This window comes from Alexandromys fortis, unplaced genomic scaffold, assembly GCF_014885135.2.
Source record: "Alexandromys fortis isolate MF-2015 unplaced genomic scaffold, M_Fortis_MF-2015_v1.1 scaffold_8_9099976_23576923, whole genome shotgun sequence".
Classification (NCBI taxonomy): domain Eukaryota; kingdom Metazoa; phylum Chordata; class Mammalia; order Rodentia; family Cricetidae; genus Alexandromys; species Alexandromys fortis.
In genome coordinates, this window is record NW_026067899.1 from 8,025,713 (window position 1) to 8,042,062 (window position 16,350).

A 16,350-nucleotide genomic window follows, 5' to 3' on the forward strand; every position below is an offset into this window, starting at 1 on the left:
TCGAGACAGGGTTTCTCTGTGGCTTTGGAGCCTGTCCTGGAACTAGCTCTGTAGACCAGGCTGGTCTCGAACTCCCAGAGATCCGCCTGCCTCTGCCTCCCGAGTGCTGGGATTAAAGGCGTGCACCACCACCACCCGGCTGCATTTATTCTTTAGAGAATTCTCTGTTCAGGTCCATAGCTTACTTTTTTACTGTTTTGTTTCTATTTACCATATTTATTTTTAATTTGAGGATTTCATATATGAGTACATGGTATTTGTCCATGTCATTCCTCCTGCATAGCCATGGACACCCTCTTGGAAACTCACAATGTCTTCTATATTGTGTATACACATATACATGAATATATAAATAGCTATATATACTAAGATATTCATACATACACATATATAATTAGTCCGATTAGTGTTGCCTTTATCCAATGTTACTATGTTGACTGGAAGGATATCAGTAAGTCTTGTGACCATTTAGAGGTCTTGAGACCAATATCCCTGTCCTGCCCAGAAGAAATAATCAAACAGCAAGATTTTATTCTTCAGACTCATTCAGTATTTCCACCTCCTATTCTAGAATGTTTCCTGAGTCTTAGGGTTTGTGTTATAAATTTTTGTGTCTGCAGATCCCATCAATTATTGTCCATATTTTGAACATTTTTGTTTAGTTCTTTATATATGTTAGATATTAACCTCCTCTTATACTATGGCTGCCAAAGATTTTCTCCAGTACTGCAGGTTACCTCTTTACTCAATAGACTACTTCCTTTGCTGCACAGAAACTTTTCTGGTTTTGTGTGGTCCCACTTGCCTATGGCTAGCCTTATTTGAGTGGTGGAACTCCTACTTAGAATGTTCTTACCTATGTCTGCATAGAGTGTTCCATGGGCCTTAGTGGTGATTCTGAGTTCATTACGATTTTCCATTTAGGAATAAGTACTCATTGTCTTATTCTAAGCACACTGCCCAATAATGCCTCTTTATTTGACTCCTGACTACTGTAAAGGGATGTCCTTTGCCTAAGACTGAGAGTAGACTAGGTCTACTCTGAATGGTCTCTGTTAGACTTTCCATGCTCCAGTTGAGGGCTCCACTCCTGTGTATATGAACATCATTAACTGGTGTTAGACTTAGTAGGTTATCAAAAGTACACACATAAAAGTAAGTTGGAAGGGAACTGTGTTGGAAGGAAGAGTTGAACGACGAAATGGAGTGGTTGATATAATTTTGTTTTATTGTATACATGTTTGAGATTCTCAAAATTTTTATCACTTAACATTTTTTTGGCACCATGAGGACTAGCCAGTGAAGAGGGAAATTTCTGATTAGTTTAAAGTTGATTTATCTTTTTAGATGGCAAAGTGTATGGTGTTTCAGCAACAGGGTCTGGGATGGTTCCTCTCTTTTAAGGCAGCATGCCATTGGACATGTTAAATGTCATGGAGTGAGGTTGAGATTTTTGATGATGGAGTTGTCCACAAGGAGGTTCTAATTTTTTAGAGTTCACTTCAGTCATTCTTTCCCACAGAGTAATAAACTTCTATTTTAGTTCAGTGGTACAAGGCACATCAAGTTATAATGGAGAAGGAAAATGATTGATTTCTTTTCCACCTGACTTTTACCTGAAGCAAAATAAATAAATAAATAAATAAATAAATAAATAAATAAATAAACAAACAAATAAACAGGCCATCCTCAAAAACAAACGCCCACTGACATAATTAACTAGAAAGCTACAGCACTTTTCTTCTATCTCCAGCCTAAAGTCAGACCTGCACTAGAGGTAGAAGGTCTTGCTCCTGTGAAAATGAAGCTTGCTTTTAGACGAAGTCTGTGTTCCATGACAAAGAAACCACTGGTGCTCGTGTCGTCATTTTATCCAGGAGCTAACAAGATCTGCTGCATTGGAGAGGGGACAGTCTGTTGAAACTACCATGCCCTGACACTATCTGCTTCCTGTCTATTTGCATCCTTGTTTCAGACTCACCCCTGTTGCAAATGCATTATTGTCTACTATTTACGTTCTTTCCTGTCCCCCACATGAAGACGAGCATCCCGAAGACATCTGCATCACATGTGTCCAGAACAGAGTATGTAGAATGCGGTACCTTCCCAGCAAGCAGTGAATGAATGTCTGTGAATAACTTAAGGGTAATTAAATCAGTCACATAGAAGGAAGAGACACATAAACACTCTTCCTTCACCAGGGATGGTTGAGACCTTGCTCTGGGTTAGGGCTTGCCAATTCAAATACTTCTAAAATGAAAGTGTTAGCTGTAAAGGGGAGGAAAAGCAACAGAGACAGGTACTAACCGTGGCGAATCAGGAAATGTATCCGTATCTTAAAATGCTCACATATTTCCAACGCTGCTTAAGTCCAAACAAGCATAGCTCTGTGCTATATTTGGCTCCTGGGGGGCCCTGTGCCATGTGCCCTGGGCAACCTTTGTGGAACTGTGCCGGAGGAACGACCTTGTGTGCTATTATGGAGGCAAATTGTAAGCTAAAATAAATAAAACCTAAAAAGGAAGGCACCTGAAACTTTGAATAGCTATTGATGTAGAAGGTCAACAGGAAACAGAACTAGGGCCCCTGAATATTGAGCCTGCTAGAGACATCAGGGTAGTTATCAATAATTAACTTGATATTTTCAGGAGAACAATGTCTAATGTGATCCTAAGTGTTTACTTTAAATCAATAGTTTTCAAGCTATGCATCTCTGGCTTCTAGAGGGAACCTCGTTTGTCTGCCGTTGGACTCCTTGCAGGAAATGAGATCATTACAGGAATTGCGTGTATTTCTGACTTTCTAAGGCAAAAAGGACAAGCTTGCAAATTCTCATGTCCATCTAGGCTTTCACTGCACAGCACTGTTCATGGCTTAGCCACTTTCAAAGGCTTTGCTCAGAGCATTATAATGAAAACAAAACATGGAGGTATACAGATTTTAAGTTGCAGGAGACTTTTGTTTAAAAGACATGCTTCATTCTGGAAAGTCACGTTGACCTCAGGGTACTCCCTGCACTGCATCCTGCCACATGCAAAAGGCAGTTGGAAGCCCCACTTCTTCTGTTTTAATGGAACTTTACAGCTCACCTGGGCCAAGTAATACTTGCTTAGCTGTCTGATTTCCTTTTTCCTGAACCTTGCTCAGCTTCAGAGCTAAATTTTTCTAGGGCTACATCATGTTAGGTATCTCTGCTCATCTCTCCAAAAGATTTTGCAGTAAAAGGTAACGTGGAGCCGATACCTGGACAGTGCTTCCAGGGACCTGCAGCAATCAGCCGGTGTCTTGGGTGTGGCGTGAATTCTTTTCCTCTTTGATTTGTTTCTATTCCATGTTTAAGAATGGATATGAAGGTACATATCTGCAGAGACTTAGAGCTAAGTAATAGTAATTGTATCACATAAATATAACACCTGTAGCAAATAGTTAAAGAAACCACGAATATTTGAATTTAACAATAGGAGTTTGTTTATTGAATGCCTGCTATTATCCCACTCTGCTTGGTTTCTGTTGCTCTGCCATCTGTAAAAGACATTGACACACTATTACAGGACAGAAGCACAAAGGGCCACTAGGCCCGGCACACTACTGGAAATCCCATATTAGACCACCACACAGACTTTCTCTCACTTAGAGTAGTGTTCCTCCCATTCTTGGAACACAAGTTATTCCAGATTTTCAGCATATCGTCTGTTTCAACTTGAATACTGTCAAGGAGAAACAAAGTGTTTCCATCAGTATGATTACACACACACACACACACACACACACACACAGAGAGAGAGAGAGAGAGAGAGAGAGAGAGAGAGAGACTATTTAGAAGCTCTTTGCTATGTGAACCATGCCACAGAAGGACAATGATCTCATCTTAACAATCTATCTGGATGTGCGATTTGGAAAGGATTTTGTAGTATTCCTCAAGCCTTGTTTGTGCTTGTGGAAAACTAAATTCCAGGGTAGCCTGCTTCTCCAGAGTTCAAACCTGGAAACTATTAACAGAAATGCTGAGCTTAGCTGTCCTGAGGGTGAAGGCAGAAGAGGGTGTTTCTTAGGCACTAAATATAGATTTACAGAGCTCCTATCACGCAGTGATGTTGTGCAGGAGCAGATAACTGGCAAGGAAAATGAAGGCCGAGAGAAACCCTCTAAACGGCTCATGTTTTCTATTATGCACAACTCTGCACACGACAAGGAGCTACGGAGTCAGAGCAAAAGTGCCTGGTGACTGATCGGGGCACAAGCTTCCCTCACAACACAACGGATGGAAAGAGTTTCTGAGGCATCTTTCTTGTGAGGCAGTTGAGACCCAGAGGGAGCCCTGTGAGTGGCCGACAGAGATGTGGGCAAGGCTCTTCAATTCAGTTTGAGATTGATGGGCCAGCTGCTTTCTTTGCTCTCGCCCTCTTTCCTGTTTCTTTCATCCTCTTTCCTCCCTCTTCTCAGTGTGAATTTATGATTCAGGCATTATTCACGCGGACTTCCAGGTTTGTCATTTCTCCTCGGATGCTCTGTGTTTTCCTGAGGGTTTCATCGAGTTACTGGATCAAGGCATCGTGGTGTAGCATTCTCTAAAAGTAGTTGTGTCAAATCTGTCAGGCTGGTTAACTCCAATGTAAAGGAAGCTGAAGGAAATTCGAAAAGGATCTACTGGGTTTCTTCTGCTAAGAGTAATATGAGAAGAAACCTGGCTCTATAAATTGAATACATGCTACATTGAAATAAGAATGCTGCATGGATTTCTACTAATGCCGTCAATTGTAGTTTTATTTTTTTGCGAATAAAATATTAATTCTGGAAGAATGGATTTCCAGGAAGATAAGATTTATGTGCGACTGGTTTTATATTTTCTGTTTGCTTGTATTGTCCCTTCTTGTCCTATTTTCCAGTTAATTGAGACAGCATGTGTATGTAGCATCACTCTAGAAGTCCGTAGCTCTTCTTTGCTGTCCAGTTGCAGAGTGGGGCCACCGGAGGGCAATGATCACAGATGTACAGTCTGGGGTGGGGAGAAGCACTGAGTTTCCACTGCTAGTGCTGTTTTCCTTCTTCTCCTTCCTGCTTTCTTCCTCCCTGTCTCCCATCTCTAAGCCCTTCCGCTAATTGGGTGTGCTTGTTTTGTGACAGCTGAATCCTCTCAGCAGGAAGAAGATGAGGGTGGAGACTAAGTCTTCTAATTGTCAAAAGGCATCCCAGGTTGGTAAAGCAGCTCCCCGGCTACAGATGGGAATTCAAATTGTCATATATGTGAATCTCATCAACACCTTCTCATGTGCACATATTTGGGGTGTTATCTAGAGGAATATCTACTGTCAGCTTGAATTAGGGGTAAAAAGGCACAGACAATCTTTAAGCTATTAATTATGAAGTTGAAAAGTCTAGAACTTTAAAATATCAGGCTTGTAATCATGTGTAGTGAGCTTTTATTGTTGTTGATCTGAGGAGGTATACCATACCGCTTAGTGTTTTCTTTAACTTCATGGAGCCCTTGCCAGCAGTCTTCACGGTGATATGGCGATACTATACCTGGGGAGAATGTTCCTACTTCTTTGTGAGACATTCAGATGGAATAAGAAGAAACTTGAAGGAAAAAGTAGAATGGAAGAGCGTTTTTGTTTTGTCTGAGTATGCAGAGCCTTATTCCCGTGTGCATACCTGTTTAATCTTTAGACTTCACCTGTGTGGGTCTTTTGCAATCCTTCCTGGGAGTATATACATGCTTAAAAATAATGTGCGAAAGCTGTAGAGAGCAGCTTCACAAGCAACTGGTCCTTGTCTGCTTTTGTGATTTGTCTAAAATGATGCGATGCTGAGGTCCACTTGGGAGTGGTGTGATCTGCAGGTTGCTAGAAATGCTGTCCATGGAATCACATTCATGATAATGTAGGAGAGGACTGTGCTTCCCAGATTTCCTCTGAGCCTCCAAGATATTCAAGCTTGTAAAAATATTATCTGGATAGATGGTCTCAGATAGAAAGATACATACTAATATCTTTAGCTATCCCAACCTCAAATAATATGTCTGAGTTAAGTTACAGTGAAATGCATGTACTAAAAACTACTGACTAAGTAATCTGCATTGTTTAAACACTGCTTCTGGAAGACTCAGGTGGCATTGTGTCATTCGGCAATCAATGGGGTGTGTCAGGCTAATATTAAAATACCTGTAGTCTAGTTCTGTCCATTTGCCTCTTAATTTTAAGATATCATTTTTTTAAACCACTGAGTAGTACTCCATTGTGTAGATATACCAATGTCTTTATCTATTGTTTGGTTGAGGGCATTTAGGTTGTTCCCGGGCTTCGGCTATTACAAATAATGCTGCTATGAACATGGTAAAACTAATGTCCTTGTAGTATGATTGAGAGTTGATTGGGTATATGCCCAAGAGTAGTACTGCTAGGCCTTGAGGTAGATTGAGTCCCAATTTTCTGAGAAACTGCCATACTGATTCCCAAAGTGACTGTACAAATTTGCACTAGTTTCTTGAGCCTTTTTTGTGTATTTTGAAGTTCAACTCTTTCTCTAATGTGGATTTAGAAAAGAATTTTTCCCCATTCTGTGTGTTGCTGTTTTGTCTTGTTAACCATGTCCTTTGCCTTGCAGAAATTTCTCAGTTTCAGGATATCCCATTTATTAATTATTAATCTCAGCGTGTGTGCTACTGGTGTCACATTCAGGAAGTGGTCTTCTGTGCCCATGTGTTCAAGGCTACTTCCAACTTTCTCTTCTGTGAGGATCATTGTGGCTGGAATTATGTTGATGTCTTTATCTATTTGGACTTGAGTAATGTGCATGGAGATAGAGATGGATCATTTGCATTCTTCTACATGTTAATATGTAGTTATGCCAGCACCATTTGTTGAAGATATATTTCTTGGCAAATGGATGGAACTAGAATAAAAACATCCAGAGTAAAGTAACCCAGACACAGAAAGACAAACATGGTATGTACTCACTCATAAATCGATATTAGACATAAAGCAATGGATAGTCAGTCTACAGTTAACAATCTTTTCTTTCATAATGTGCTTTATGTCCCAAGGAATAAAATGTAAAAAAGATGGATAACATAATTTTGGGACCGCAAGACCTGGTGGTAGATGGGTAAGGATAGACAAATAAATCACAGTACCAGTGAGAACTTAAGCTACATGTTGCAATGAGTATCTCATCACCTGATTAAGGACAATTTACACAAATCTGCCTTCAAACCAGTAATTATGTTTAATTCCCTTTGAATAATCAGCAACAGTTCAGTCTTAGGATGCAACAGGACCACATACCACGGTCATAGAAAGGATAATTTTTTAATTTTAAAATATTTATTTATTATGTATACAATGTTCTGTGTGTGTATGCTTGCAGGCCAGAAGAGGGCACCATACCTCATTACAAATGGTTGTGAGCCCACCATGTGGTTGCTGGGAATGGAACTCAGGACCTTTGGAAGAGCAGGCAATGCTATTAACCACTGAGCCATCTCTCCAGCATCAGAAAGGATGCTTTTTAAACTACACAGTTCATACAATGTCAGGGTAAGATGGGGGAAACAACCAGATCCATGAACTGTGTTCATTTTATTGAGCCAAGCTCCTGAGTACAACTAGGCAGATTTTATGTGTTCACTGGTTTGATTTGGTAATAGTGTAATTTGCATTTGTATCCCAGAGCTCTCTGAAAAGAACTATCACATGTATTCTGTGATATGTGGAGTGTTAGAGCCCAGACAGTCAGCTACTCCCAAGTGCTGTCTCTGTACTCTGTCAGTTTTTATTCCTTGGTTAAGTTCACAAACATTAAATAGAGATTTTGAGAAATCTCAGAGTTGTTTTGATTTGCATTTCTCTGATGGCTAAGGATGTTGGACATTTCCTCAAGTGTTTTTCAGCCATTTTAGATTCCTCTATTGAGAGTTCTCTGTTTAGGTCTGTACTCCATTATTTTATTGGATTATTTGTTCTTTTTATGACCAATTTCTTGAGTTCTTTGTGTCATTTGAAATGATGATGTCCCTGGATATATCAGTTATATTTTATTCATACTTGACATATGTAAGAAGAGGGGACCTCAATTAAGGAATTGCTGCCATCATATTGGCCTACAGACATGTCTCTGGGACACTTTCTTGATGGTCAATTGCTATAAGAAGGCTCAGTCTGTTCCATGCTGCACTATTACTGAGCAGTTGGGACTGGGCTATGTAAAAAAGGTAACTTTTTTTTTTTTAGTGAAAACAAGACAGTAGGTTGTGTTATGGTCTCTGCTTCAGTTCCTACCACTAGATTCCTTCCTTGATGTTCCTCAATAACAGAATACAACTTGTAAGGCAAATAATCCCTTTCCCCCATGTTGCTTTTGCTCATAGCAACACAAAAAGCAATTTAAGGCATTGGAGAAGATAAAAGGTTTATGCTATGCTGAATTCTTAACACTCTAGTGGAAATTTTTGATGTTAGCAAAGCCAGTATCAGAAATTGGTCAGTGAGTGTATGAGATAAAGGAAGAGAGCTTGGAGAGAAAGGAATAAAGAAGGAGAGATTTTGGGGAGGGGGGGTGATCCATTGATGATAATTAGATTCATGAGTGTGGAGCCTGTCATCCTCTTAGGTCAGGAGTTGAATATCACAGAGTCTCCTAGCTCAGCCCTCGGGAATTGTTGGCTCAAAAGTGTTTCAAAGGCCTCTGGATCCTCCAAGCGGCAGACTCATCCTGGCTGTTAGGTCCCTGCCAACTAGGTAGAGAGAGGTGGAAAAAAATTCACGGAAGAGAATTCCTTCCAAGCACAATAGGAGTGAGAAATAGGGGTAAGAAAATATTGAAGTGGGAGAGTTGATCGCACGTTAAAATGGCTGCATTTGTACATTCCTTTCCTCGCTCCTAACTTACGAGAAGATGTCAGTGACTGAACTGGAAGAGCTGAGGTGAAGCAGAACCCAAGGAGGCATTTTGTTTTTCCACTTCCTTTTCCAATTCTGCTGTCCCTTATTTAAGCATTATTGGGGACAAAGAGCTGTTACACCAAGTTTTACATAGATGTTGTAGTAACAACCACCAAACACCCCTGTGGACTTTAGAAGCTGACTTGATGTCTGACTGTGCACACAGATCGCTGTGCAAGTCTAAGGCACACAATGGCAAAGCTATTGTTAAGGGGAAGCATTGCTAATATATTGTAAAATTTACCAATTTGTGATTTAATACAACAGGATAAATTCTTTTCTTGTGTCACAGCAGACAGATGAATGGCAAATATCACAAGCGATCATCTGTCACGGGGATCATACAGTCTAAATTAAATGTGAGTTTTGTTTAGACGTTCTGCAACCAGCTATCCCTCTAAGGGCTGGTGATATTTCATGGTATGGCAGCCAGTGACCTGTGTATCCTGCCTAATTGCCAAGGGGCTATCTTCTGACTCCTAGCCAAAGGTTGGCCTTGAGAAGTGTAAAGTTATGTTTGGTAAATGCAAGCCTCAGAGTCTCTGAAAGGCATTAGCAATAATCTTCCCACCCACTGCACAAATTCATCCCCGTGAATGCCAGTGATCAGAACGTGGACATGCATGGACACCAGGCCCGTGCTTTTGCTGATAACTACCCTTCTTGCTTGTGTCTGAACCCTTGCTCTTGCTGCTGTTAATGTTATTACCGTGGTACAGTAAATGGAATTAGAAGCAGAAACACAGCAACTCTGTACATCGCAAATGAGCATGCTTTTTTGAGAGTTACTTCTGCCAGTTTTACCTAAAACAATGGAAAAATGAATGTGGTAATAGACAGATTGGAAACTTAGTAGACACTTTATATTTTAAGCAATTATCTATCTCATTTAAAATTAGTTCTTTTTGACATCATCCAACTCTGAGTCTAAAGTTACTGATGAATGCTCTGTAATAGTTTTTAAAGAGAAAACATTGCTATTTTACATGCGTGCATTTGCACATAAATCCATAATACTTGTTACAGTTTTTAAAAGTTTTACTTTTATTTTACATGCATGCTTCGTTTGCATGTATCTGTCTAACATAAGTGAGCCTATGTGTACAAAGGGAAATAGAGGGCATTACATATATATGTAATTTTTGAAGTTGCAAAATGTAATTTTTGAAGTTTGAAGTTGCAATGGAGTTGTATCTAGTTATCCTCCCAAGCAGTGTAAGAGGTATTTTAGACTTTTCAGGAAATTTAGTATCATTTAAAAAACTAATTTAAGTTATTGCTCAGTAAGTTTATAGATATATAAAGATCGCCACATGATTGATTTTTAAAATGTTAACCCTGGGTATCAGTAAGGTGTAGTGTAATTGGGCTGGACATGGTGGGATGCACTATAAATACCAGGACAAAGAAATAAGAAGATTGAAATTTGCGGGCCAACAAGGGCTACATAGTGAAACCCTCTCAAAAAGGAAAAATGGAAAAAAAGCCCATAAAAATCAAATGCCCTAATTTTCACATATGAAGGCAATCTGCTAATACATTTGAAATTATTTTGGATATGCTGTTCTTCTGTTGTGGGAATTCAGGAAACAACTGTGATGGGCAGTTGTAAATACCAGTTTGTCACAATTTTAGGGTCACTTGGGAAGAGAGTCTTAACAGAGTGTCTCTCAATTTTGTCTTTGGTAGCTTGTCTTGACTGTGACAGTTTATCTTGACTATTAAATAATTTAGGAAGATCCAACCCATTGTGGAGACTCACTTCTCTAATAGGCGTCCTAAACTACATAAGGAAGGAGAACTCTGGAAGCAAGCAAGGAAACAGGTAGGATGGTATGTGTGTCCCTCTTGCTCCCATATGCAGATATGATGTGACTAGCTACTGAAGCTCCCATCTTGATTTCTCCAAATTGATAGACTCTAATTTGTAATCCAAATAAAGTCCATTGTTCCTGAAAATGCCTTTTGTCAAGGTATTGCCATCATAGGTATGGAAATGAAACTAGAACAACCACCTGGCTCATGGCTACCTTTTACATCTTACCTGAGAAAAGCATAAGCACTCGTTCAACAACATAAATGCTACAAAGAAATATTCTGTGCTTATTTTGTCTCCTCATCAGAAATCAAAAGAAAAATGCATTTTGGGGATGGTGTATCATTGTTCATGTTGCGGACTACAACTGATTGAAGGATATAGACAAGCCTAATCTATCCTGTTCTCAAATGCCATGCCTTTGTCCTTAGAGAACCTCATCCCATGATTTATATTCCCCAGAATGTGTTCTAAAACTTTCTATCAAACTTTAATTCTTGGTTTTAATTTTTTTCCGTTGAGAATCTGCCTTGTACAGAAAAATTCAAAGGTACCCTTATAGTAACAAAAATAATTTGACTAATACTTTTATCATTCTGTGGGCTACATAAACTTAAATTAAATTTTTACCTCCAAAATGACATCAGAATAAAACAGTTTATCCGGGATTGAGAGACTTTATGTTTATCCCATATGGCACAATAAATTACAGCCGAGGACAACAATTTTCACCTGATATTCACTCTTCATGTAACTCTATAAAGGAAGGAGTAACTGTAATTTTAACCAAGATGTCTACTTGCATTTTTGCATCATTGTTTCTCAGTGGTAATTATTATGTGAATATCATGAATTATTACTAATTTGAGGTGATCATACTCAGTTTATATTAGAGAAAAATATGTTTGCAGGGGCTTGGGAGTTGGTCCTGTAAGAATTTGATTTCACATTTCCAACAACTATATAAAAAGATGGACATGGAAACACATGACTTTAACCTTGGAATTATGGAAGACAGATATAGGAGAATCTCTGCTTTCTGAACAGCGACTGTGGTCAATCTGTGAGCTTCAGGTTCAGTAGAGATTCTGTCTTAAAGAATAAGGTAGAGAAAAACAGAGAAGACACTTGATATTGTCTTCTCATACATGTGCACAGAGACACACCCATGGGTTCACACATATCTGTCCAAGAGTTGACTGTGTACAAATATGCAAATCACATGTGCACTTGTGTTCATATACTCTGTTGAACTCTAAGGATAAATGAAATATAGTATTTTCCCTTAGGGAATTTAAAAATATGGCCTCACCTCCAAATGATACAAAGAGACGAATTTGATGTCATGGTGTGGAGTGGCACCTTTCAATTCTGTCCAAAGTGTGCTTGGAGCTGAGTGGCTCAGGAGAGGTGAGCAGGCTTGTGAAAGGGCCATTGTTAAATCACCACATGTCAGGGTTAGAAGGAATTACATTTGCCTTCTATTCTTATCTGTCTTTGAATTCAGAAATCCATTGAGTTGTGCCCATGACTAACTCTGCCTGAATACACACGAGAAAAATGTAGTTGGTTCATAAAACTACTGCTGTTGATTAAATAGCTGTGTCTCCCCCCCCCAAAAAAAAAATCAAGCTATCTTTTAATCTTATTTTCAACAAGAATTAGAGAATTGGCCATTAAGAGAGGATGAGGCCAATGAGGAATAAAGCCTAGTAAAGACTTTATTAAAGAGCTGGAGAGAAACAGGGAACCATTCTGTGCTCTTCACCACGTGAGAACTCAGCTTTTACTATCTGGAGCAACTAGGTGCTATTTTGGAAAAACAGAGCAGTCCTCATCAAACAGTCAACCTGCCAGCACCCTGACCTGGGACTTCACTTCTTTATCAATTGTCCAACTCAGGTATTTGTTACAGCAGTACAAATGAGGCCAATTTTAATTCTGGTTCTGGATAGCTCTATGTTTATACACTTTTTCCAAGTTGTAATGAGTATTTATTCTCTGTTTTTGTTTAAATGGACAGCACCATTCTTCCTCATTCTAGCACATGTGACTTTTGTGGTTATAAATTTAGAGACCAAATTGCATACGTCTTTTACAGTTAGATTTGGTCATAAACCACTGAAATGGGAGAAAAAGTTCAAAATGGGGTTTTCAGCCTGTATGACCTAAATATTCCATTATTGGAACCTGGAATCAAGAGGAGCAACATGTAGGGTCATTTATATGAGACTGTGTGTTGGAAAGTACCCAATTGGTTTGTTCCAATTTGACTACAATACCCAGATAACTTTCTGCCTGAGGTATACCCCTTTACTAACATTGTCCATCCATTTTATCAGTGCCACTGCATTCCGGGATGTCTTCCTTAGACCAGTTTCCTCCAGAGCCTAAGGAAGACAACTGTATGTGCCAATGCTTGTCTCTTCCCTTTTGCTTTCAGTTCACCGTGTTCCCTAGTAACAGAGTCAGCTCCTATTCCTTATCTATAAGGTACTTCTTTGACTATGTGTCAATAGGCATTAGCTGTTCCTTGTTCATGTTCCTCCTTTTTCCTGAGTAGTTTTCAGACTCTATCAATTCTGTGGATTCGGGAGTACTTCCTCCTGTACTCCACATTACCCTCCACACATTATGGCCTTCTGGGTTCGCTCTCCTGCAGTTTTCATGGCCAATATTCATGAAGAACTATCAAATCCTTCCAATGAATGAGTTTACAAGTTCTCCCTCAATCCTTCTTCCTATCCAGGTTACATTATAACTGACTGACTTTCACACTTTAGTAGAGCAGCATGAAGTTGTTATAATTCTATGCAGGTCTTAGAAAGATCATCAGTAAATTCAAACAAATAATTTAATTGCTGTTTCCTACAAATTGTCAGGCCCAGACGTTGAATTTTTGTCCTTTTTGCTAAAGACACCATGAACTTCCGGCATAGGACTTGAACGATTTGAACTGAACTGACCAGAAATCTTCCTCTTTATGGACTAGCCTTTGTAGTAGTGCCCAAAGATGCTTTACAAGCTGCTAAAGAAGGAAAGCAATTAATATCCCTAGTTATCTGTGACAACAGTGAACCACAATGACCAGTGTGAATACAACATTAAAAGTGCAATGGTGTCACTTATATCTTGGTCATAACCAACAGGTGTCTAATTGGACTCAAGGTCTGCTTAACAGAAGGGAAATCATGCCTAGCACTAGAAGCCTAACTAAATATCAGAAACTAGTGAGGTCACTGTCTTAGAAGAAAATCTATTATTATTATTGTTATTATTACTATTACTATTATTATTATTATCACTTTACTAAACCAGCATAATTACTAGCTGCTTTCTAAACCTTATGACTGAAGATAAGTATAGCTCTTACCTCTCATCAAAGAAGACCATTACAAAGCAAAACCAAAACAAAACAAACAAAAAGATCGTTAAAGGAAAAGAGCTCATCATAATGCAGAGATCAGCTAATGGTTATATGAACAACCCAAATGCAAACATTTAAAACACTTGAAACAGGGGGTGTGGAGGAAGAATGGATGGAGACATAGAAAACAGCAGAAAAGCCAGGAAGTCTACTATGAGATTGTCTCTTCCAACTATGGCTGGGAAGCTATACCCATTAAACCTCCACAGCATGGCTGCCTACACAAGAACAATTCTAATTTATCAGGTATTGTGACACTCCAATGTTGACATCCCAAAAATGTTGGGGGAAATTTCATATGTTCTAATTTCAGAAGAAGAGCTACTGATAACAACTATTTAGAGGAGACTAAGTTTTTCCCCAACCTCATTGACTATTTAGTTATTAGTGGTTAGCCCTAGAAACAGACATTCAGGCAACACTGAACATGTATGGAAAATTGTATTTATATGTTTATATGTATAGATAACAACAATTGTTAAAGAAGAGAAGTTTAGGAGTTTGGGAGGGAGGTGGGATGGACATGGAAGTGGTACAAGGGAGAAGAAGAACAGGAAAGTGATATACTTGTATTTTAAATAAATAAAAAGAATGATTAAATAAATGTGAAGACCAGAAGTACTTGGTGTTACTGCCATCACTTGGCCTAATACTTGTCCACTGGCTGCTACTCTATCATGTTAAGAGAAATAGTCTTACCATTTTATTCTTTAAAGCAAACCAGTCTTTGAAGAAAATACTTTCTTTGCTACATAGGTAGAAAGAAAATAACACAGTCAAGTTCATGTCTGGGTCATATGACATCCAATCCTAATTTGGCATTGAACTCTCTTTACTAGATTAGATGTGCCTTACTGTCTATGAAGTATAGGTTCATGCAGTTCTGAAGAGGCTATGTCTGCAAAGGAGGACACCCTGATAATCATCAAAAGTGTATATGCTTTTCTGTGTCTATTTTGGCTCTACTCTAAAAGGAGCTGGAAGGGAGGGGGAAAACTGAAATAGTAACAGAAAACAAGATATCTATCTAGACTATGAAACCAGCTTAACAGAAGCGTGTCTGACTGAGCATTTTCTCAAGAACTCACAGTGTTTCTACTCGAAGTCTCTTGCAACAGATTATTCGCTACCTGTGTTGGATCTTAACAAAGAATGCCTGGTTTCTTCCCTTAGTTTAATAAGTTCTTGCATCTGGAGAGATGGCTGTCATTCTCGGGGTTCTCAGTTGATGATCTGAAGGATTCAGTAAGGTGTGCATAGTGCTTTCTGGTCTGAGACAGTGGCCAGGAGGTGTAGACATACCCAAGTCTCCTGAGTGCTGCCCAGCTCAGCCACTGGCATTTGTGGGAAACAGGTGTAGCTTGTGCCAAGAAATCCCTCTTCACATTGGAATCATTTTATACGTTCTGACAAATGGTGAAAGATTCCAGCAAGAAGAGCACAAACTGAGGGGACATCGAATTGTTCTTTAAGATACCTAAATATTCAGGATTTAAAAAAAAAAAAAAAACACTGCACTATCTTGTTTCAAAAATGCAAGTTGTTAGGACATAATGACAACAAACTTTGCATTCAGGAAAGTTTGCTAATAGTCTTCTTCATCCCTTTTAAGTTATAAAGTTCCAAAGTGCTTTAGTAACTGAAATTCACAGAGAAAAGAAGGGACATTTGAGTGGGAGGACTTTTATGGTATCTCTCAAACTGTAGCACAAGGATCTCTCTATTTATTCCTTAGAATCGCATGTGTGTTCATTTGACTGATGCTACATGTGCTGGAGGCCTTAAATATACTTTCTTCCTAGTGTTTCAGTAGTTGATCTGTTTTGCTACACGGTGGAGCACACACACATACACGCACACACACACACACACACACACACACACACACACACACACACCTATCCATGTTATGCATGATGTTGATCTCATTGGGTTACTACATGTAAGAAACAGGTTTCCAAAAAATGGAATTTGCTATGATTGGTATCTGTACTTAGTGCAGTTGAATTTGCTGTGTAAATTCAGCGAAAGTAGAAATAACTAATGAGACCTACAGACGAGACGATGTGTGACATAACAGTTACAATCAAAGTAGAACCCTCAGTTTTGCCTCATGTCCTTTTTGTTTAACAGAACTAAGCTGATAAACAGAGTTTTCTTATCAGAAC